Below are 25,065 nucleotides of genomic sequence, written 5' to 3'. Positions count from 1 at the left end.
TTTCAACCACCATGTATACAGAAGTTAGAGTTCTCAAAGATTAAATATTGAGGAGAAATCTTTCACAGGCAAATGCCAACCCCAGTAGTTAGAGAGCACGCATGTGAGAAAACTTAGTATGTTTTATGAACTCTTTACTGATAAGTGTATTTCAGGCACAACTAAAGAGAATGGTAGTGAAAATTTATAGCATGTGTATATTTTTACTTGAGGAGCTTAGTTCTCATACAGATAACCTCAAGAATAAGTATTGCAGTAAAAGGAAACATAGTTTTTCAAGCTCAGAGGAATGGGATTTGACTCCGTCTAAAGGAAGGTTATCAGAGAATTCTCCTGGAAGAAATGTCACATGAATAGACCCTTGACATATTTACAGGAGACAGTCACATGAAGAATTAGGAGATTAGGGTAGAGCAAGTAGAACTTTCAATTCACAGATAAAGTGAAGTAAAATGGAAAGGCCATAAAGTTTTTCGTACTTGCAGTAAAGTCGGAAGTAGGGTGCAACTGTGAAGGAAGGACAGAATTAGAGCAGTTTCAGTGTATAGGAGACAGCTGTGAATTCTAAGAACAATAATAAACAAACAAAAATACTTGGATTTAATCTTCTAGGTAGTAAGGCTCCAATGAAACAAGAGAGTGTCACCACACCACGGCATCTAATTTGAATCATTACTTTGCCAATAGATTGGGACAGAGGAAATAATATTGATACCGTTGATAAAAATCTGACATTAGTCCCGGAGACTAAGCGTATAAGGCATATAGATTCAATAAATGTTTCAAAAACATTAAAGTGAGTCATTACACACTTGTTTAGATATCAGAAATGAGAGACTAAAAATGTCAAGAATGTCACCCAGAGGAGAAATACACATTACAGTGTAGTGATGGTTTTCATTCTACCTGTTAGTTCTGGATAGAGGCTGCTCAACAAATGTCAGGTCATCTTAGAGTATTTGGAATTTGGATAAAGGTAGTAATTAACTTAGATTCTGAAGGCATTTGTTTATCTCTCTTTAGAGGCTACAAAAGAAACCAAATATCTAGTAAGTTCCATAATAAGGCATGTGGGTAAGTAAGAACAAGGAAGCCCAGAAAGAAATAATATTCATCACTAAAGGTTACAATGCACGGCTGGGATAAGCTGCTCTTGACTCTAGGCTTTGGAATGTTAATAAAATGATTTATTACAAGGAAAGTTAGTAATTGATTCTGTAAATCAAGACTTTACCTTATTTTTGAAAGTTAGATATATTTCAAACTGATGTGAAATACTGGTAGAAAGCACAGTGATTTTGATAAATGATAGAAAGTAGACTTACAACTTCGCTAATTGTCTCTTTGTCCTGGTGTGTGGTTCATAGCTTTGTTTAAAATTTCTCTGTCTCATATGTTCACTATAAAAAAAATCTCCCACACAAATATGGGACTAAGATGTACAATTTTTGGAGAATCATATATGCCAAATGCATCTTTCAGTTGTAACACCTCACATTATATCTGGTAGAAATGCATGTTAAAATACTTAGATTTAATTAAATGACTTTAAAATAAAGTTGATTCCCTGATTAATATGAAGATTAAAGCCTAACAAATATATACTAAAATATTAAAGTGTAATATTTTTAATTTGAAATCATTGCTTAAATTGTTCATAAATGGAGTAAGCAAGGCATTTTTATTAAATTGTACTATTACAAGAAGATAAGAGAATAACGGTAAGAGGAGAGAGGGCCTGCTTTTAGTCCCAGCTGCCTGCTAGCTTACACCTGCAATAATCACACAGAAATTGTATTAATTAAATTACTGCCTGGCCCATTATCTCTAGCCTCTTACTGGCTAACTCTCACATCTTGATTTAACCCATTTCTAATAATGTGTTCACCATGAGGTCGTGGCTTACCGTGAAAGATTTAGTATGTCTGATCTGGTGTCTCCATGGTTGCTCTCTTTGACTCTGCTTTCTTCCTCCCAGAATTCAGTTCTGTCTTCTCCACCTACCTAAGTTCTGCCCTCTCAGAAAGCAACACATAAACAGAAGGACTTCCTACACTAAATAACAAATATAAACCTTTTTAGAAACTAACAGACAAAAACAATAGGCCATACTTATCAAGGAAACTGTTATCCTTCTTATGTCCTTCTCACATGTCTTAGAGATTAATGCTGCTAAGTTACCTCATGCTTCACAAGTGACTTTCCCTACAATTCACTCTCAAGCCTTTTTATTCCCTGTGGTAATTTTTATCTTTTTACTAGTATTGTTGAATTTTTCTTCAGTACAAAACTTTTGAAAATATTCTTTAAAAGGTAGGCAAATCAATTAGATATGCTACACAAAAGAAAAATTAATATTTATTGCACACCTAATTTGTGTTGTAAATTATATAAATTTTACATTTTGTGTAAACTTAGTTCAAATTCATAATTCTATATAGAGTATAGAATTAGAGATGTTACTTAGTTCTTAGTTCTATAAACAGAACAGAATCAAATAAAATATCAATGATATCTTCAGGATTCAAATGTCATGAACTGCCTACAGAACAATGTAGCCTAGCAAATGAATATCTGAGGAACTTCTTCAAAGTCCATGTGTTAGGATCCAAAAAGATGTCCTACTTTCATTTCTGTTCCTAATTTAATGCTCTGAAATAGAAGACTTCACCTATTCAAAACTTCGCTTTGAGCACTATTATCAAGCTTCTTTTGTATTATTGTATCCTTTGATTCCCTCACAGTTTTTTCCTGGATTGCTATCCGTTGGCTTCATAGCCTCTTTCTTTCTGGAGTGGCATGTTATTCTTCTGGGTCTTGGGGTTCTGTTTTCCACATACTACATTGTCCACAAATCTCCATATTTAAAAAGCCAAATGAAACTGAATATCTGTGTAACATGATCATTGTCCCTGTTCCCTTCCTACATTTCTTGGTGAGTTACTTCTGCCTCCATTTATATATTACTTATTTTGGAACAGATTTAAGTTAACAAATACACCAAGATTTTATTCCATCTTCTCCTTTGTCTCTTTTATAGTAGTTTCTTATTTCTGCACTTAAAGAATGCTTGTATATCATTTATCCAACTCCCTTAAAATATACTCATTCATAAGGTAAAGTACTTGGACCTTGAGATTTCAGTCCGGTGCTCCAATGTGGGTCTTTGTCTCTGTCTCCTTTCATCACCTAAATGTTTTTCTATGGGTTCACCTTCTTAATTAGCTTTTCTAGGATCACGCATAATAGGCTCAACGTCCCCTATTCATGGCTAGAAACCAAATATGAGTGAGTACATCCCATGTTCCTCTTTTTGGGTCTGGCTCACCTCACTCAGGATAGTGTTTTCTATTTCCGTCCATTTGCCTGCAAAATTCAGAAAGTCATTGTTTTTTACTGCTGAGTAGTTCTCTAATATGTATATATTCCATACTTTCTTCATCCATTCTTCCATTGAAGGGCATCTAGGTTGTTTCCAGGTTCTGGCTATTACAAACAATGCTGCTATGAACATAGTTGAGCATATACTTTTGTTGTATGATAGGGCATTTCTTGGGTATATTCCCAAGAGTGGTATTGCTGGGTCCAGGGGTAGGTGTATCCCGAAATTCCTGAGAAACTGCCACACTGTTTTCCAAAGTGGTTGCACAAGTTTGCATTCCCACCATCAATGGATGAGTGTACCGCTTTCTCCACAACCTCTCCAGCAAAGGCTATCATTGGTGTTTTTTATTTTAGCCATTCTGACAGGTGTAAGATGGTATCTTAAAGTTGTCTTGATTTGCATTTCCCTGATCGCTAGGGAAGTTGAGCATGACCTTAAATGTCTTTTGGCCATTTGAACTTCTTCTGTTGAGAATTCTCTGTTCAGCTCAGTGCCCCATTTTTTAATTGGGTTGATTAGCCCTTTACGTTCTACTTTCTTGAGTTCTCTATATATTTTGGAGATCAGACCTTTGTCTGTTGCGGGGTTGGTGAAGATCTTCTCCCAGTCAGTGGGTTGCCTTTATATTCAAGTCATATAAAGACTTTGTTCAATATAAGATGTATATTATCAAAAGCTTGGATGAAGTGACAGAAGCAAGAAGTTGTCTTTCAACTGACTGTACCTTCTATTTCATAGCCAGTTTGGGAAAGGACTTTTATGGTGTTTCCTACTTTCTCTGCTTCTTAAGGTTATTTGATCTTCATGCTCTAATGAGCTATTTTTCAACACTTTAGAGCATACTAGTTTTAGGACATTTTCAGGATTATATACCTTCTATCATTTATTTTTTTGATTTAATCATAATAAGGTCATATTAATAAAATTATGTGAAACAGAACATTGATAATATCTTCTGTTTTAAGAAGCACCAGACCAAAAATATCAAAAGTACCTTCGGTACCCATGAAGCTCTAAGTCTGAAAGCTCAAGATGGCAATGCTTGCAGGGACAGCAAGTTTTATGCAGGGCTATGGTTGTCTCTGAAGATCAACTACCCAGCTGATGTATTTTGTATTATTTTGGATGTTATTGAGAGCAGGGTTTCCTCTTCAGTTTTATATTTTGGTAAAAATCCCAGCCAAGGGTGATAAACTTGTTCCAATTTATCTTCTTTAAACAGAATCTAAGCATAGACACGAAGCCAACCACACCTTTGAAGTGTTGTTGAACATGGGAATTGAAATAGAGGTGCTGAGAAACAGAGAAAGACATGGATTTAGCTATATTTTAAAAGAACCACAGGATTTAGATTACATTTAATCAACCTCTGGATTGCTCAGGTAAGGAAAAATATCATTAGAAATATTTGGTAATTAGCAACAATTTAAACACATGTCCTGGAATTCTTTCATTGCTGAGCTACACACTGTAGATTTGGTTCAGTTTCTTTACAAAAACTAGAAAGGGTCAAAATATCTACCCCATTACTTATAAGGAATTTGCCTCACCATGTACTCAGTGTATTTCTGGTTTATATTTTGGAATAACTTCTGATCTATCAAAATTTATCAGTGGATTTTTGGTGTTGTTCAAAACTTCTAAGAGATTCTTCAGAAACTTTTTTTCTATGTGAAATGTTTTATGTTGGAAATTATCTCAGGAAATTGAGGTACAGCATATTCACTGTTGTTTCTTAAATGTGTAGTTCTGAGTGTTATGATAACCCTCTTGTAGTTTAGAAAGGTGATAAAACAGATGAGAAAGCAATGATTTGTCAAAGGGTTCAAAAGAATGGTGCTGATTTGAGTCATGAGGAACAGGAGATGAACTACAAAGAATTTCAACATGGAGTCTCAGTAGAACAGGAGAAATCATGTGTGAATTCCTTTGTGGAGACAAAGGCTGGGAAAGAACCTGTGGAAAGCAGTCACCTTGGCTCTTTCCCATTGCCCTTCTCAATTATTGTTTCCACTCCATCTCTGTTATTTTGTGTCACCCAATGAATCTCAGAAACACCTTTACCAGGAATGCCACAGTCACTCTTGTCTAGGTTCCAGAGCCACCAAAGATCAATTTACCCACCCAACATAAACAAGGCCAGATATCTATACCATGATGCCCCTCAAATAGCATATCTTTAGATCCCTATATTTTAGAACAAAACCAAAAACATGAACAGTCAAAACAGTATGAAGCCACTAGAACCTCACATTTATCTGAATCACAGGGCATAGATTTAAAATGAACCATTATTAATAAATCCAAGACTTCAAAGGGGATATGAATAAAGGCATGAATGAAGATTGTGAAGACAGAGTTGAATGAAATGAAGAAAACATGTGAAGACATAAAAGTAGAAATTAACAAAGAATTAGAATCACTAAAGAATACCAAAACTGACATAAAATTGGGGACAAAATTTCAGGAAGTCATAACAGTACATCAAATGAAGGATGAATTACCCATACCACTACAACAAAATAACGGGAATCAATGAACATTGTCTCTTATTAGCTATAATTTTAATGGCATAAATTCTCCCAATAAAAGCATATAAACTAACTAATTGGATTATTAAACTAGATACATCTTTCTACTGCATCCAGGAAATGCACTTCACCATTAAGAAGGATAAATATCACCCCAGGAAAATGGTATTCTAAGAAATGGACCCAAGAAGCCAGCAGGTTCATCAATTGTAATATCTGACAATACAGACTTTAAACAAATACTAATTAAAAGAAATAAGGAAGAATATTACATATTCATTGAAGGATAAGTCCACTAGGAAGATATTGCAATTATAAACATTTATGCACCAAATGCAAAGATGGTCTACTGTAGTTAAATCACATATTGACCAATAAACAGTGATAGTGAATGACTTCAATATCCCACTACAAACAATAGACAGGTGATCTAGACAAAAGAGAAACAGTAAAATTAGAGAGCATCATAAATCAAAATGGACATAGCAGACATCTGTAGAACATTTCATCCAAACACAAAAGAACAGACATTCTTTTCAGCAGTTAATTAAACAATAAAAACAGAACATACTCAAAACTATGGTACACCAAAAAGCAGATATTAGTAACCTGGTGACATACCTGAAAGCTCCAGAACAACAATAAGAAGCTAACTTGATCACGAATTAGGAAATGTATCTTCAGTTTCTAATTTCTAAAATAATTTGAGAATCATTGACATCAATTCTTTGAAAGTCTGGTAGAATTCTGTATGCAAAACATCTGGTCCTGGGCATTTTTTGAGTGGGAGACTTTCAATTTTTGCTTCTACTTCACGAGGAGTTATGGGTCTATTTAAATTGCTTATTTGACATGGATTTAATTTTGCTAGATCATACATATCAAGAAATCTATTCCTTAATTTTACATTTTCCAGTTTTGTAGAAGCTAGTTTGAAAGTACGGTTCTTATGACTCTCTTTAAGTCCTCAGTGTCTAATGTCTATTCATATTTTGTACTTTTAATTTTAATAATTTTGATTTTTCTTTAAGTTTTATTTAAGTTTCTTAGTGCTTGTCAATCTTATTGGTTTTCTCAAAAATGAACTCCTCATTTCATTGAGTTTTTAAATTATTTTGTGTGTTTCCATTGTATTAATTTTGGGCCTCAGTTGGGTTATTCTTTTCTGTCTACTTTTTTGGGTATTATTTCTAAAGATGGAATATAAATGACTGAGAAACATTTAAAGAAATGTTTGACTCCTTAGCTATTAAAGGAATATAAATTAAAAAAAATTGATATTTCATTTATAAAAATCATAATGTCCAAAATCAATAATTAAAAAGAAAAAGATAACATATGTTGGTGAAGATACTGGAAGAGGGGCATATGTATTCAGTGCTAGTTCAAGTACACACTTGTACAGTCACTGTGGAAATCAGCACGTTGTCTCCTCAGGAAGCTATGAACTGAACTACCTTAATAGCTAGCTATACCACTCCTGGACAAATATTCAATGAATTCTACATCATTTCACAGAAATGCTTGTTCATGAATGGTCATTGTTGCACTATTCATAAGAGAGAAATTGGAAGAGTCTAGCTATCCATCATTTTGTGCTCTGGTCCACAGGATTATGCAGTGAGATATTAGCTGAAAATCTAGACCCACCAGAAATCTACATTCTGAGGAGACATGCTCAGATTCAGGGCCCTGGAAATACTGCCTTTTGAATACTGGCTGTTCTTGCTGTAAGTTTCGCTAAAGCCATTGTACTCCTCCACAATACTGGGTCTCATCCCCAAAGCTTCAGCAGTGTATTAATCAATTACTGGACAAAATTTTTCTATGTACTGGTATACTGGGTGACTTTTTCTACACTATGGGACTCTAGTGAGAAAGTTGGTCACACAGTCTTGTTTACACAGTCAAATATCTGCTCCATTTCCTCATATAAACTTAGAAGTCAGCTCCCTGCAATTATCTTTTATGCAGCATATTTGGCCATAAAAAGAGTCCTGCAAATAGATCACATTTGGGACACTTACAGATAGGCCCAAGGACAAAAGTAGGGCCTGCAGAAGTGTGTTGACTCCTAGCCCTCAGAGATAAGACCTGGGTGTCCTGGATTCACCTTCAGTCAATATGGGAAAGTACAACCTCTGTTAACCTCCCTCTAGCCTTAATACCCAATACTTACATTTATTTTGGTTTATAATTCAAGACTTTAATCTAGGAGATTGGCTGTTAGTGTCTTAACCCTGAGAGATAACAGGAAAAGGCTATTGGTCACTTGATCAGCTCAGGAGAAAGGTAATCCTTTTCACTCAGGCACCCTGGAACAAACACCACCAATTGCCCCCAGGGAGTTGGAAAGAATCAGGTATCGAATTTTGTACTAGTTTTGTACTGTAGATTTACCTTTGTTCTAGCTGCTTAGGATGAAAGATGTAATTTTTAGTTCTGAGAGGTCCTCTTTTAACCATCTAACATTTGGCAAAAACGCTAATGTGGAACAAGCACCATACATTTTCCTTGCACAGTTTACATTGGTTGTCATGGTGTTCCAAGATACTCCATCTCTGACAAGCCAAGAGAGTTCCAGGAGAGAGACAGCATCACCGTGTTTCTCTCTTTTTTCACATTTATTGATTGTAAAACTTCTAGCTTAATTAGTCAAACCTAGGCATGTAGCATAGCACAAAGCTCCCCTTTTCCTTTTGTCAAATTTTAAAGCTCCTCAATTGAACATTTCAACTCTTGGGAGTTGCCTGGGCATTTTAATAGTCACGCCTCCCTTGAGCCATAAAGTAAGCTGGCAGTTATTGCAGCCCTTTCCTGTCTTATGACCCAGAGAAATTCAAGCCTTGTAACCTTGCTATTGCCAGAAAATTTCTGATTGTGCATCTATATAAATTGGAAAGTTTGGAAAACAGCAGAAGAATAAAGAAAGAACAATATAGAGATTGATTTGGAAACATACATAATGGTAGAATTCTTTCACCCTGAGATGTCCTAAGTCCTTTGCTTGCTGTTGCTCCCATTCTAAATCCCGAGAGAGTCTTGGGGCAAGACCCCAAAAGACTCTCACTAAGTGTGTAAATGGATATTGAATATGTGCTATGTTTATCCAGTGGTATATTATTCAGCTGCTCAGAACAATGAAATTTTGTGATATATTGATTAAGTTTGAAAAAAGAATCGTCCTGGGTAAGTTATCCAGATGCAGAAATAGAAATATTGTGTTGTTATTTAAGTACAGCTTTCAATATGCATGCTACAATTCGAATAATTACCTAGTAAGTGATGAGGGGGAATCTCCCAAGAAAGGCGAAAAAGAATATAATCTTATGGAGAGATACAGGGGAAAATAGAATAGAAAGATTAAATGGGGAGGGAGAGTAGGGCAAAGTACTAACTAAAGGGAGGGCCAACTAACACTGTATGCATTTTGAAAATCAACATGGAAATCTACTACTATAGAAATTTCCTAAATTATATACATATATGTAATGAATATAATAGAAGTCATAATGTAATTGGTGAGAAAATGCCCCAAGAAGATATATTATGACACCAAATAAAGTTTCCAGTAGGGTACATCTGTTGACTCATTGACCAAAGGAGTCCCATGGAGATCTCCAAACATTTTAAGCCATAGCCAGGGCTATCCATTGCTCTCAACAATGGGATTATAAGACAATATTGTAGAATATAATATTTATATAACTATTCATGGAGAAATCAAGCTGGTGGCTAATCAGAAACTTCACCACTACTGACAAGCTTTTGTGGTACTAGAAGATACTCTGGGTGCTGCTAGAGTAGAAAGGTAATCACCAATATCATCCAACTATAAATTACGTCACATAAATAGTGAGCAGTCAGTAAGATATGGTACAATAGTGGCATAAATTCTATAGTAGCAATCAACCACTTTTTAAAAAATGAATTTTACATACTCTTCAAGAGATAGAATCCATACATGAGACTGCTAAGGGAAGCAAGATGTTGAGACTAGATAGCCCATGGGCCTATGGAAAATCTACTACTAATATTCTGCCAAGGGAACGTGGCTTTATGATGACTTCTAGTGGCATACTGCTCAATCCATAGATGAGTGACTCTCTCAGCCCTCATCAGGAATACAGAAGATAGAATTAACATAGAGACCCACAAATGGATAATGTGGAGACAATGAGGGACTTTGGAGCACTCAGTCCTAAATAAGTGTCTTCTCAAACCCCTCCCCTCAAGTCCAGGCAGAAGAGGAAGCAGGATTGGTAGATGACTTAAAAGAAACAGTGTTTTTCAGCCACAATGAGACTGATGCACATGTAAATTACCACAGAGAATGTGTAGCACACACAACACCTGCACAGATTCAAGCAAACAGAATCCCAGAACTGAGATGGGAAAGTGGACATGAGATTCCAGTCCTAATGAAGATGTTATCTACAACTGATATCTCCTGGTCTTCATCATAGTTTCTTTTTTAAAAGAATATACAGTACAAACTTGTTTCTTCAAATCCAGCAATGCAATTTCTGATCTCATTAGGAGACAAATACTAACCTGAGAGCATTCAATTTATTAATGTATGCTGGCCCAGGATTATCTTCCTGTTGACTGATTTAAAATCAACTGATTATGTACTTTTATTGTATCTTCAATTTCATCAACCTTTGCAATTTATTGGCTAGAAGTGGGTCACAGTTCCTAGCCATATTCAAAGGAAGAAAGGAGCCACCAAGAACTAGAAATCTGAACTTACTAGGAAGCTCACAGAACTCATTTTCCATAAGAAGTACTCGAGTTCTATTTGTATCTCAGAATAGTGCTCATTGTTGACCAACTAATAAATGTTTTGTTATCTTTAAAGGAATTTAGCTGTAATTGTCATATAAAAGATTAAACCTTGCATGTAAAACTCAGTGGAGATGTGTCTGTAGGTTTTGTTTTTATCTTAGTTCACATGATTTCAGTGAAAGTTTTTCACCTAATAGGGGACCAATAGTTTACGATGATGTAAAAATTTAAATACACATGTGCATACAAATGTATTAATATATGTGTAAAATTGAAACATTCCTATGTATAATTTTTCTGGGCATTAGTGCACACTTTCTGTATTAGCACATCAATTTCATGCAATAACCATTTAAATGAAGTAATGCTATATCTAATTTTATAGATAAGAGTATGTGTACTTAGATGCAAAAAGCAATTGTACATGATGATATAAAAATTTGTGTAGACTCTGTATTTAGCTAAAAACTCTAATTCTTACCAGTACCTGCATTCTTTATCACTTTATTGAAGTAAATTTTGAGGTGTATAATATTTTCTCTATTTCATGAAAAAAAGAAATTGACATGCTTGTCTACATATAAAGGAATTTTCACACTTTCTATGGAATACTTCAAGTCCTTGGTCATCTTATATTCCTGTGCTCACATCTAAAAATCATCAGAGAGATTGAAGTTGACCTTGGTCAAAACTTCAATCCATCTTCCTTCATTTTACATACTGCTTCATTTCTATTGCTTCCTGATAGTACCTTTTCAGATATAGACTTTAATATAATAAAATGTCACCTTGAATAATCTGTAATTGTATCTACTGGATCAGTATTCAAATCTTTTTAACATACTTTTTAACATACTTGCTTTGCAAGTATGTTTAAGAGAGTTAATGAGTTAAGGAGAGAGTATTTTCCTAAGCGAATAAACTATTTTGTGGGCACTTTAGTAAGCACATTAACACCCTGAGCCTGTGTGAATAGTACTTCAGTGAGCAAATGGTACCCTGGTGACCTCCGATTTAATGAATTTTCCAAAGATGATTGACTCATCTCATCTGGCAAGATCATTTGGTAAAATGATGTGAACCACTCTAAGGGATGAAATGTAAGAAACACATTTTGAAGTTTCAGAAGTGACCTTCCATGAAGCTCAAGTTCTTCTCAGAAAATTTGGTTATTAACATAAGATTGTTTTATCCATGACTAAGAGAAGTACATTGCCCTGTTGCTTAAGGCGTGAGGTGTGATTACCTTGAGATAAAGAACAGCCATCTATCTAGTACGTTTTAGAATTCTCCTTAGTTTAAAAATTTATTACAATTGGAGAAGATATTTATTATCAAGCATAGAAAAGAGGTATTCAACTTATTAGTACAATAGTCTCACATGATAACTCATTTATCCATTTTCCATAGAGCATTAAAATAATAAATGGAAAATTCCAGGGAATCAAAACATAAAGTAAACTTTAGATTACTTATTTTTCTGGTTTCACAAGGAAATTTGGACTATTACACTTCATGGTAACACAGTCTATCATACAACTAGTCTCAATCATTTACATTGTATCTGCTACTTGCCTATAACTGTTATGGTATCTCTATGCTTCTACTATTTCAGTTCTATTGCTTTATTATTACTATTCATTTTGATAATCTATTGCTATAAATAATTTATTAATTTAACCTTTTCATAAGCATGTGAAAATAGGAAAAATTGCAAATAAAATGAAAAGTATAATATCTTTGACTTATGTAGCCACTGGAAATCTTAGACTCATAGAAAAGACAGAACTAAAGGACTTTTGTTTTGTTTAAACTATAACTGAATTATACTGCATAGATAAACAATGTCATCCCCAGAATATATGGGTTATTAAATGAAAATTGCAGTGCAAAACATGATACTTCTCTATGAATAATTGGTCATAGAGGCCTCAGAGTTATCTGCAATAGTATAAGATATTTTAGTTGCCCTTGGTAAAATCTCACTGTTGAAGGCTTCACACACTGTGGCTACAAGAAATAGAGTCGGCAACCACATACTGACAAGAAAGTACCTTGCTGGTAGACAGATGTCTTAGTGACTGAGTTTGATATATGTCAGCTGATGATGAAGAAAAGACATTTTTTTTCTTACCTACCCAATGAAATACTGACCTTCCAGATAAGTTACACTGAAAGGTTCAATAGTGCCATGACTTTTGCAGAGTAACTAAACCCTTTCTTGTTGGATATGTGACCATGGGAGGGAAGTTCATAGCTAGTGAAGTCATAGACCTAATGTAAATATTTCTGTTGTTATTCTCCTGAATGTTCATGGTATCAACACACCTGCTATATATTTATATTTATAATCACACAATGGAATTTCTTAGCCATGCTCAGAGAAATTTCTTTTTGTAGTAGGCAACAGTCTGTAAAAAGATGACTAACTAGTAATAGTGCTAAGAATAATAGACTGAATTCTCAGCCCTAAATGAGATACTTATATTAACCCAACCAAGGCTCAAGGAATATCACAGAAGAAGAGGTAAAAGTATATAAGAGCTTGTGGGTGGAGGGAAGTCTATAAAATGCCATCCTCTAGATTTGACACAGCTATTGCAATTATGAAATCAGAACACCTGGGGATAATAGTACAAGACATATTCAGGATCAAGCCAACTGAAACTTTAGCATAGATGAGTTAGATACTGACTAGGTCCCATTTTTGTGTGTGTGTGTTTCAAGACAGTATTTCTCTGTAGCTTTGAAGCCTATCTTGGAACTAGCTCTTGTAGACCTGGCTGGCCTCAAATTCACAGAGATCCTCCTGAGAGCAGGGATTAAAGGCGTGTGCCGCCACTGCCTGTTTTTTTGTTTATTTGTTTGTTGTTTGTTTTTCTTTTTGTGTTTTCGAGATAGCGTTTCTCTAGTTTTGGAGCCTATCCTAAAACAAGTCTGGCCTTTAACGCACAGAGATCTACCTGCCTTTGAAGAACAAAGTCTTTCATTTAAAAATTCTACTAGATATAAAACCCACAGGTTAATCCCAACACAGAGTTGCTGAGTAGCTTAAATATTCCCCTCTCACCAAAAGATTGGTCATAAGGCCAAAAAATGAACAGAGGAACATTGGAGAGATAAATGACACTATAAAATAAATTGAAAACCCAGATGTAAATCCATACACTTAATTTTTGATAAAGAAACCAGAAATATACTTTGGAGAAGATAGCATATTTGACAAATGGTGCTAGTCAAACTAGACAGCTACCTGTAAAAGAGTCTAAATAGGTTACAATCGTATCTTCCTGAAGAAAACTCAACCCTAAATGTACCAAAGATTTCAACATAGAACCAGGTAATCTGAACCTGACAGAAGAGGAAATGAAGACCAGCCTAGATTTTTTTCAAGAAAACACCAGTAAGTCAGGCACTGAGATCAACAATTTATAAATGTGACCTCATGAAACTGATAAGCTTCTGGTGGAAAGGGACACCAGCATTCAGCCTACAGAATGAGAGGCTAGCTTTACTGACTACACATACATAGAGGGATAATATTCAGAATATATAAATAAAGAAAAGAGCTAGATATTAAATAATCCAATTAAAATGGGGTACAGGTCTAAACAAAAATCTCAAAAGAGAAAACTTACTGAATAAAATACAAGAAATGTTCAATATCCTTTAAATGCAAATCGAAATAAAATTTCAACTTACAGCAGTTAGAATGTCTAAAAAAAAAAAAAACAAGTAGCAGCTTATGCTGGCAATGATGGGAATTGCACACTCATACAGCTACTATGAAAATCAGTGTGGTGATTCCTCAGGAAGATATGGAAATACGTCTACCTCTGACAGATACCCTCATCAGAGCAATGGACTGAGCTCCCAAGGTCCAGGTGAAGAGCAGAAGGAGGGAGAAGATGAGCAAGGAAGTCTGGACCACGAGGGCTTGGTCCACCCACCGACACAGTGTGCCTGTTCTAATGGGAGCTCGCCAAATCCAGCTGGCCTGGGACTGAATGAGCATGCTGTCAAACTGAACTCTCTGAATGTGGCTGAAATTGGGGGCTGACTGAGAAGCCATTGATAAAGGCACTGGGATTTCTTTCTACTGCATGTACTGGCCTTTTGGGACCCTAGTCTATTTGGATGCAAAGCTTCCTAGTCCTGGATGTAGTGGGAAGGGCCTTGGACTTCCCACAGGGCAGGGTTCCCTGCCCTCTCTTAAGGAGGGAGGAGGAAGGAGAGTAAGGGAGTTGGAGGGGAATGGGAGGAGGGGAGGAAGTGTAAATTTTTGAATGGAAAAATAAAAAAAATAGAAAAAAAGTTAAAAAGAGCAAAATCAATAACACTATTTAGGAAATAGAGAAAAAAGAAGATTAAAACTGATCCATAGTATTTAATTCCCAAGTAGAATTTTTATTTTTCTAAATTATGAGTGGTGTTAGTTTTGCTTCCAGGTAGGATATGTACGTATGTAAGTAATTCACAGACAGAAAAGCATCCTCTTCAAAATTATTAATAGAAACAGGAAAAATATTATTTATAAGCATAATTAATGTGGAAAACATGAAAATGAAAGCAAATTAATAACATTGGTCATTTTTTGGTGTACACCTTTTGGTCACCTGATGCAAAAGAGACATATACATTGAACTTAATTTATGTAAATTTATCACTTTTCATGGAATTTTGTAAAAAAACTCTACAATACTGCTTAATATATTATGCTAATACCTGTACTTCATGAATCATATTAAGTGTAATGTTAAGGTGTTCCAATATGTGTCATACTTTGTTAGATATATGGATTGTGTAAAGGCCTTCTTTTTAGTGTTTTTTTACTCATTATTTAAGAATTTTATGCTACAAGTATATAACATGTTGTCAATCTATCCCATATTATTACTCCTCCAATTTCTCTATTCTTCCACACCTATTCTCTTTCAATTCCATATGTTCTTGTTTTGTTTGTTTGTTTTTTTTAAACCCACCAATTTTAATTAGCACTACCAGTTTGTAAATGGGTGTAGGGGTATGAATTGGGTCATGAATAAACTCTCAGAAATCATATCATAAAAGAAAAAAATCACTTTTCTTCTCCCAGAAGCCACTCTCCTTCTCCCAATAGCTCTCACCTGGAGATGGGATTTCTCAGCTAGTTCCTTCCTCTGCCTGGAATTTTTCTATGATTGTAAGCAAGTCTTCTGCATACTCCTTAAACCACAGTTAGTTCATACATGGCATTGCCCTGTTGGGTCCAGAAAACACCATTTTGATGTAGTCATACACTGGCTTTATAAAAATCTTTCTTCCTCTATTCTGTGATGCTCTCTGAGCTTCCGGAGAATTGACTAGGATCTAGATGATTGATACAGGACTTATAACTTCAGTCTCCTATTTTCTGAATGTTGATCCATTTTACATTTCTTTGTTACCTCTCCATCTACTGCAAACAAAAAATTTGACGAGGATTGGGAGACACACTAAACTATGAGTATAATATTAAGTTATTAGGCATAAGTTTAATACTATATTAATTTAGCAGAATAATATTATAGTTTCTCCCCTAGGGTTTTTGACCTATTTAGCCATGATAGCACTGTCAGGCAAGAGTTTCCCATTGAGGAGCTGGACATAAATCTAGGCAAGAAGTTCTTGATTATTCTTATGACTTTCATGTCACTAGTGATTATATCAGTTGACATACCTTTCCAGGCCTGCCATTGTAGCAGCTCCCAGAGCTCACAGTGGGTAGGAGTGATAATTTAAGCATTCAGACAACATTTCAGCACTATGAAATCTCATTAGCAGGAATGAAGCTCCCAGGTTAATACCAATTCAATTTCTCCACATTTTATGATACAAACATGTGTTATCTTTAGCAATAGGGTCTCATGTTAAGTTCTAAAGAATAACCAAGAGCAATGACAATAGTTGCTTGTGGGGTGCATGGAACTCACTAAAAACAACTCTGAATGACATAACCATTCCTGTCACTGGGCATTTATTTGGATTTTACGAAGGTTCTACATCAGTGGATTTCCATAGATTATTTTCAATAATCTTTATAGTTAGGTGTCACTTCCCCTTCTCTCTTCTCTATACTACCATTCCAATCCACCGAATCCTTCATATTCTCCATTCCCTTCAAATCACCTGTGTTCTCTTTCCCTCCCTTGGACTTTTGCCAGTTTTCCAACTTCTATGTGCACTACAATTAAAAACTTCAAAGCTAACACCCATACATGACAGATAACATGGAACATGAGTCTTACTGAACCTGTGTTATCTCACTCAGAATGACTTTTTCCATCTCCATTAATCTATCTGAAATTTTCATTAGTCACTCTTTCTTAACAGATTAACAATATTCCACAAGGTGATCATACTTCATTTTCATTAGCCTTTCATTAGTTGATGGAAATTTATTCTGTTTAAATTTCTTTGCCATTGTGAATAGAATAGCAATAAACATGGATGAACCAATATCTATGCAATATGCTATAGAGTCTTTGAGTAAATGGCCAAGAAAAATATAGATTGATCATAAAATAGGTCTATTTATAGCTTTTAAGGAACTTCCACATTTATTCCATTGTAGCTGTTCCAGGTTGCACTTCCACCAAAAATGAATATGTACTCCCCATTTCCAAATCAAAGCCAATATTTGTTGCAGTTTTTATTATCATTATTAGTTGTTAGTTGTTCTGAATGGGGCAATATGTATTGAAAGGAGGGCAACCTTGTTTGTCCCAGCCGCCCGGCTAACTTACACCTGAAATAACCACACAGAAATTGTATTAATTAAAACACTGCTTGGCACATTACCTCTAGCTTCTTATTTGCTAACTCTCACATCTCAGTTTAACCCATTTTTATTAATCTGTATATTGCCACGTGGCAGTGGCTTACCGGGAAAGATTCAGCATGTCTGTCTCTGACGGCTCCATGGTGTCTCTCCTTTCTCTCTGCCTTTCTTCCTCCCAGCGTTCATTTCTGTCTTCTCCACCTACCTAAGTTCTGCCTTATCAACTAGACCATGGAAGTTTTGTTATTCATTAACCAACAAAAGCAACACACAAATATAAGGAGCTCCTACACCAAATATAAAATCTCAAAAATAATTGAGCTAACATTTCCCTTATGGCTAAGAATTTTGAACATTTAAAAAAAACATTGTTCAGCTATTTGCATTTATTCTTTTGAGAACTGTCTCTTTAGTATCAAGTCAAAAATTTTAAATTTTATTTATTTATTTATTTTACAACCTGACTACAATTTCCCCTCCCTTCTGTCCTCCTATCCCCTCTCACACACATACAAATCCACCCCTCCTCAGTTTTTGTTCAGAAAGAGGCATGCATCCCATGGTTATTACAAAAGCATGACATATAATTTTCACTGAAACAAAGTCCCTCTCCTTTATTAAGACTAGATAAGGCAATCCAGTATGAGAAACAGGTTCCCAAGAGCCAGCTAAAGCATTAGAGACAGTCCCTACTCCCATTGTTAGGAGTCCCACAATTAGATCAAGCAACAAAACTTTCATTCATATATATACATATACATATACAGAGAGAGAGAGAGAGAGAGAGAGAGAGAGAGAGAGAGAGAGAGAGAGAGAGGCGGTGGGTCCAGGTCAGTCCTGTGTAGGCTCCCTCATTGTTAGTTTAGAATTTGAGTTCCTATGAGCCAAGTTAGTTGTTTCTGTGTTTTTTATGGTGTCCTTGAACCCTCTGGTTCTTATAATCCTTCCTTCCTCTTCAACAAGATTCCCTGAGCTAGGCCTAATGTTTGCATGTAGGTCTCTGCAGCTGTTTTCATCAGTTACTAAATGAAAAATCTCAAATAACAATTGGGGTAGTCACCAATCTGATCACAGGAGATGGCCAGTTCAGGCTACTGTATCCACTTTTATAGGAGTCTTAGCCGGGATCATCCTTTCAGATTTTTTGTTAATTTCTCAGGTTTCTACTTGACCCCAAAATTTACCCCCTTTCTAGTCATCTCTTTTATCCCACTCCAGTCATGCTGAACCAGATCCCTCAAGTTCCCATCCCCACCCACCCACAAATCACCCAGGAGATCTCTTCTATTTCCCCTATCCAAGAAGATCCATGTGTCCCCACATGGGGCTTCTTTGTTTCCTAGCCTTTCTAGGTCTGTGGATTGTAGCATGGTTATCCTTTATTTTAAAGCTAATATCCACTTATAAGTGAGTAAATTCCATGTTTGTCTTTCTTGCTCTGGGTTACCTCACTCAGGGTGACTTTTTCTAGTTCCATCCATTTGCCTTTAAATTTCCTGATGTCATTGTTTTTAACAGTTGAGTAATACCCCCATTTTGTAAATGTACCGTATTTTCTTTACCATTCCTCATTTGAGGAGCATCTAGGTTGTTTCCAGTTTGACTATCATAAATAAAGCTGCTATGAACATAGTTAAGCAAGTATCCTTGTGGTATGATTGAACATCTTTTAGGTATATGCCCAAGAGTGATATAGCTAGGTCTTGAAGTAGATCGATTCCCAATTTCTTGAGAAACCACTATATTGATTTCTACAGTGACTATACAAGTTTGTACTCCCACGAGCAATGGAGGATTGTTCCCCCTTGTTCCACATCCTCTCCAGCAAGCTGTCATTTGTGTTTTCTTATTTTAACTATGCTGACAGGAGAGGGAAGTATGTCAAAAACTTTAATTGGACCCATTGTTTTGTGATGTTCAGTTTTTTGAGCTCTTTGGATGTTCTAGATTCTAACTATCAGTGAAGATTATAGTTGAGGTTCCGATTGCTGTGATGAACACTAGGACAAGAAATAAAATTTTAGGGAGAAAGGGGGTGTATTTGGATAACAGTTCCACGATAAACTTGATAACCAAAGGAAGTCAGTGGTGGAACTCAAGGCAGGAATTTAGAAACAGGAACAGATGGAGGGGCCAAAGAGGAGTACTGCTTATTGGCTTGCTTCCCAAGGACTGCTCAGCCTGATTTCTTATACTAATCCAGGCAAAGCACCACCAACAGTGAGCTAGAATCTCCCATATCAATTATAAATAAGGAAAAATTTTTCACAGATTGGCCTGGACAATCTTATGATGCATTTTCTCAAATAATACTCCTTCTTTCAAAATTACTCTAGTTTTTATCAAGTTGATATAAAATTAGACAGAACAATAGCTGGAAAACAGGTTTTCTGTTCTTTAGATTGCTCTTTTGCTTGATTCATGGCCTCCTATTTTGTCTTCCCTATGTCTCTTTCATTTGTATAGCTGTGTTGGTAAGACTTTAAATGCTGTATTTGATATTGATGGAGAAAGTGGACATTCTTGCTGTCTCCTTGACTTTAGGAGATATACGTTGAGATTTTAGCTTTTACCATAATACTATCTATACTTTTCTTGACTATTCCCCTTACTATGTTTATATCGACCCTATATTACTCTAGAGTCTTTAGAAATTTTATCCTAAAGGAATATTGAATTTTGCCAAATGCTTTTTCTGCATCTAATGAGATGATCACATGTTTTATTTCCTTCTGTTTGTTTATGTGGTGGAATATATATATTGCTTGTTGAAACAGCTCTACTTCCCTGAGAGGAAGCTGAATTGACCATTGTAAATAATCACTTTGATGTGTTCTTGAATATGGTTTGTTAATATTTTATAGTAAAAAAATTGGTTCTAAGGGCATAAGACTGGCCTGCTATTTTCTTTCTTTTTCTTGGATTTTTGTTTGGTTTTGGTATCAGTGTAATACTGGCATAGTTATAAACATTGGAAGAGTTTCTTTCATATTTTCTGGAAATAGCATGAAATATTTGTATTCATGTTGTGAGGGTCTTGTAAAATTTTCACTGAATCCATCTTCCCATGGGCTTTTTTAGTTGTAATATTTTTAATTGCTATTTTTTATCTTCTTTTTGTTAAACATTTGAATAAATCGTCTACTTTATTTTATTAACTTTGTAGGTCATACATCTAATACATCTAGAAAGAAATCATTTCTTTCTTTTTTTTTTTTGTTTTGTTTTTGAGATAGGGTTTCTTTGTAGTTTGGGAGACAGTCCTGGAACTAGCTTTTGTAGACCAGGATGGACTTGAACTCATGGATGTCTGCCTTCCTCTGCCTCCCGGGTGCTGGGATTAAAGGTGTGTGTCATCACTGCCTACCTAATCCATTTCCTTTAAATATTCCTGTTTGATGGAGTGATAGTGTCTTATTGAAAACAGATCTTTATACAGAATGTTCTAATTATATTTTCCCTTCCCCCAATTCCTCTCATAAACTCCCACTTCTTAACACCTCATAGAACGTTTTGAAAATTGACCTCATACTTGTACACAAAGCATGTCTCAATAGACAAAAGAATATGGAAATAACACCCTGCATCCTATCTGATGACTACAATGGATTAAAGCTGGATATCAACAAAAGAAATAACAGAAGACTTACAAACTGTTGGAAATTGAACAACTCCACAGAATGAAAAATGGTTCAAGAAAGAAATTAAAATCATTTAAAATAAAATTTTAAAACCTTTTTAGAATTGAATGACAATAAAAACACATTATACCTAAGTGTATGGTACACAATGAAGGAAGTTCTCAGAGGCAAGTTAATAGTACTGAATTTCTACGTTAAAAAATGGAGAGATTTTATAGCATTAATTTAACAACATGCCTGCAAGCCCTAGAATAAATAGAATAAGTAATAGATGAAAATATTAGATGACTAGAAATAATCAACTCAGGACTGAAATCAATAAAGTACAAGCAACCCAAAACAAAAACAAAAACACCCTCAAAATTTATAAACAATCATTCAGATGGAGAGTTGGTTCCTTGAGAAAATTGAAAAGGTTGATGAACATTTACCCTAATTAACTTAAAAAATGGAGAGAGACTATCCAAATTAATAAAATTGAAGCCACAAGGGGGATATAACAACAGAAACCTGGGCATCTACAGCTGGGCATGAAGCCTGCCTGTCCTTAAGAATATTTGTCTCCGGGGCTGGAGAGATGGCTCAGAGGTTAAGAGCATTGCCTGCTCTACCAAAGGTCCTGAGTTCAATTCCCAGCAACCACATGGTGGCTCACAACCATCTGTAATGGGGTCTAGTGCCCTCTTCTGGCCTGCAGGCATAGATACAGACAGAATATTGCATACATAATAAAATAAATAAATATTTTTAAAAAAGAATATTTGTCTCCCCACTGAGACCTCTTTGGAGAAAACTAATTTTTCTTTTGTGAGTGGTTACCAATGGGAGACAGCTTCTGGGTTAGGAATGAGGTTATGTGTCAACTTCTCCTTTCTCCTTTTAGAACTAGAAGCCCATCTGGTAAAGACTCATGCAGGTTCTATGAATGTTGCCTGAGTCTCTGTGATTTCATACATGCAGCAATCCTGTTGTATTTAGGTTTTCTTAGTGTCCTCTATCGCCTCTTGCTCTATCACTCTGTCTGCCTCTTCTTCTGTATAGTTTTAGGGAGCAGTCTTGGAAGAGATACATTATCTTAGTTATTCATGTTGTACTTTTGCAATGGGACCTGTGCATCTGGAATTAGTTTGTTGATAGTGTTTCTTTGTATAGATGTCTGTCCCATCTTTGCTGAAATGTTATTTGTATGTCTGCTTGCTATTAACCCTGTTTTTCAGATTAGGGATCAGGTGAGTGGTTCTTAAAGGTTCTGTCTTTATGCCATTTAGAGTTGATGTGCAAATGGAGTGTTAGTTGTGGTCCCAGATTAGGTTAGATTATGTGCAGCTTCGGAGCACAGGAGCAAACTTTCTGTAGATGTAAAATATTATTGCTAAGCGTCATCAGAAGTCTATGGGAGGTTCATGGGGTTTTACAGGTTGTTGGTTTACAAAGGCTATGGTCCCAACAGGATTAGATGGTGCTACCTAGGGGACGTATGAAGGATTTCAGATTCTTGGATAGTGAAGGTGGAGGTCCTTACCTAAGTTACTTTCAGGATGCCTGAACTTTTTCAGGGCTCCCTATGTTTTGAGTATGTTCTTCTTTTTTTATAATGTAGCACTATTTTGTGCTTATTCCATACCTTACTGAAGAGGTTCCAATCTGTTACCAACTGACAATTCACATTTACTCACTTTTCCTTTTCTTGTCATTTCACAGATATTTCCTTACCTTCTAAGATGTATCAATAACTAATATATATCCCAAAGCTAATTTATATGTATAAAGGCTAGCTACAGTTGTGGATTTTAAAAAACTCATGTTAAGCATCTTTGAGTATTGGTGACTGAAGGGATAACTCAGTGATTACAAACTTTTGCTGCTCTTGCCAAAGAGCCAATTCCATTTACAGAACACACATAGCAACTCACAAGCAAGTGTATCTCCTGTTCTAGGAAACTGAATTTCCTCTCTGGGTACAATAAGCACCAAGAATGCATGTGATACACATACATTCAAGCAAATTCCACTCATACATATTATAAAGTACATTAATAAATCTTTTGAAATAGTTTGGAAGTTTTACATAAAACTTAATCAAAAAATACTTTCAAAATCAAGTATGGAAAATAATGTGTTATGGAGTATATAAAATAGCATAAAATAATAGAATAATAGAAACAATAAATCTGATGTTCAATTATTTTACCTCCTTATGTTGGACTAGATGCCCAAACATCAGGGAAGAGTCTTTCCAGACACCATTCACATAACCACAAATTGATGCAAAAGCAAGAGGATTTTTATTCTGTCATGACAGGGTCCTTCAGGTTTGGGATATGAAGGACCTCGATAGCTCTTATAGCCCATCTTTTAAAGCAAAAAGCCACAGACACAAGGGGGAACCTTTAGGTTGTTTTCCAACTTATTGGATTGGCTTATTCAAAGGGTTACTAGCAATGATTGGTCTATTCCAGGGCAGGAGAATAGTTGCGTGGTCAGGTGATAAGGGAGAGCATCTGTGGTCCATCCTGACCTTTGGTTCAGTGACTAAATCAATACATCAGGAACTGAGTCAACATCTGTGGGTTGTATTTGCCTCAATTCCCAAAATGGAGTTGCGTTTGAAGATTATTCACAAGGACATGGGAGGATAAGCAGTCCAGCATGTGGGTGTGTGGGCGACTGTCCCTTTTCCAAGATAGAGTGAGTGTAAGGTTTTAGAAAAATGTCTTAGGGTTGAGGGGGCTTACAAATGCATTTAGAGTCTTTCACTTATACCTAACCAAAATAATTCTTTTTGAAACAAATATTTGCACAGAACAAGTTGTCCCAAACCTAAAAGTTCTAGCAGAAATTACTCAGAACCAAAATTATGAGAATAATGACAGAGTGACAGACACATTTATTTAACACCATGCTCATAAATGAACAGCATAATGTTTAAATTCTCATAAATACAATAGAAAATATAACATGTCACGGCCCCCTCGTCCAGCAAGGAAGACGCACAACACTGGAGCTCTTCTTGCTAAGCAGTTTATTTCAGGACTTTATTCACAACAATCTTTTCCCTTCTCTTTCTCTCCCTCTCTCCCCGGGCAAAACCTCTCCCAGCCCTTAAGTAGGCCTGGGCCGCCAACCCCAGATTGCCAGGTGGGCATTGCCCATAGGTCCACGCATATGCAAGCAGCTGACAATCATTGCGTGATAATAGCATAAGTCAGGCTTTAGCCATAGGAGTTGATTATCACAGAGAGCACTCGCTTTCAGGATCACGGAGGGCGGGAGCCAGCACCATCAGGTGCGACTCCACACAGCTCTCTACATTGCCATCAGGTGTGGCTCCATGCAGCTCGCTACAATAACATGAAAATATGTTCACAGAGTTTTACAGAATTTAATTATGTTCACAAGAAACTCCTATTTTGAAGACCTGTCACCATATGCATGAAATTTTATCCTTTTAAGACGTAATTCATTATTATAGCTATTTAACCTAAGGAGTTATTTGGGAGGCATTCTGATGAAAATTATCTAGGATGAATGTGGAGAGATGATGTCTGGACCTCATCTAAAATAAGGAATTATCCAGCTACAAAAAGGGCATGAGGGGGTAACCTTTGACTTCCCCTTGCTTTGTTCCCTACTTTGGTGAAGGGAGTATTTCCCAAATCAGTCTGCTGTCAATATCTTCTGCATTACCAACTAACAGCAGAAATGGACAGAACAAAGCATAGTATTTCAACTAGATGAAGATATTTTTCAAAGTTCTATGAAGTTGACGGAGACTGTTAAGCTTATGGTACAGACTGACTCCTTCCTCAACCCTGTTTCTACTTTATGCCTTCATATTTGTTGATACCTTTTCTACTATTGGCATCCATCTCTGCTGTGTTTCCAGAGAGCTCATGCAGGGATGAGACTAGCCATATCTAC

The sequence above is a fragment of the Chionomys nivalis genome, chromosome 11 (genome assembly GCF_950005125.1).
Source record: "Chionomys nivalis chromosome 11, mChiNiv1.1, whole genome shotgun sequence".
In the NCBI taxonomy this organism is placed as follows: Eukaryota; Metazoa; Chordata; class Mammalia; order Rodentia; family Cricetidae; genus Chionomys; species Chionomys nivalis.
This window is presented reverse-complemented; position numbering follows the sequence as displayed.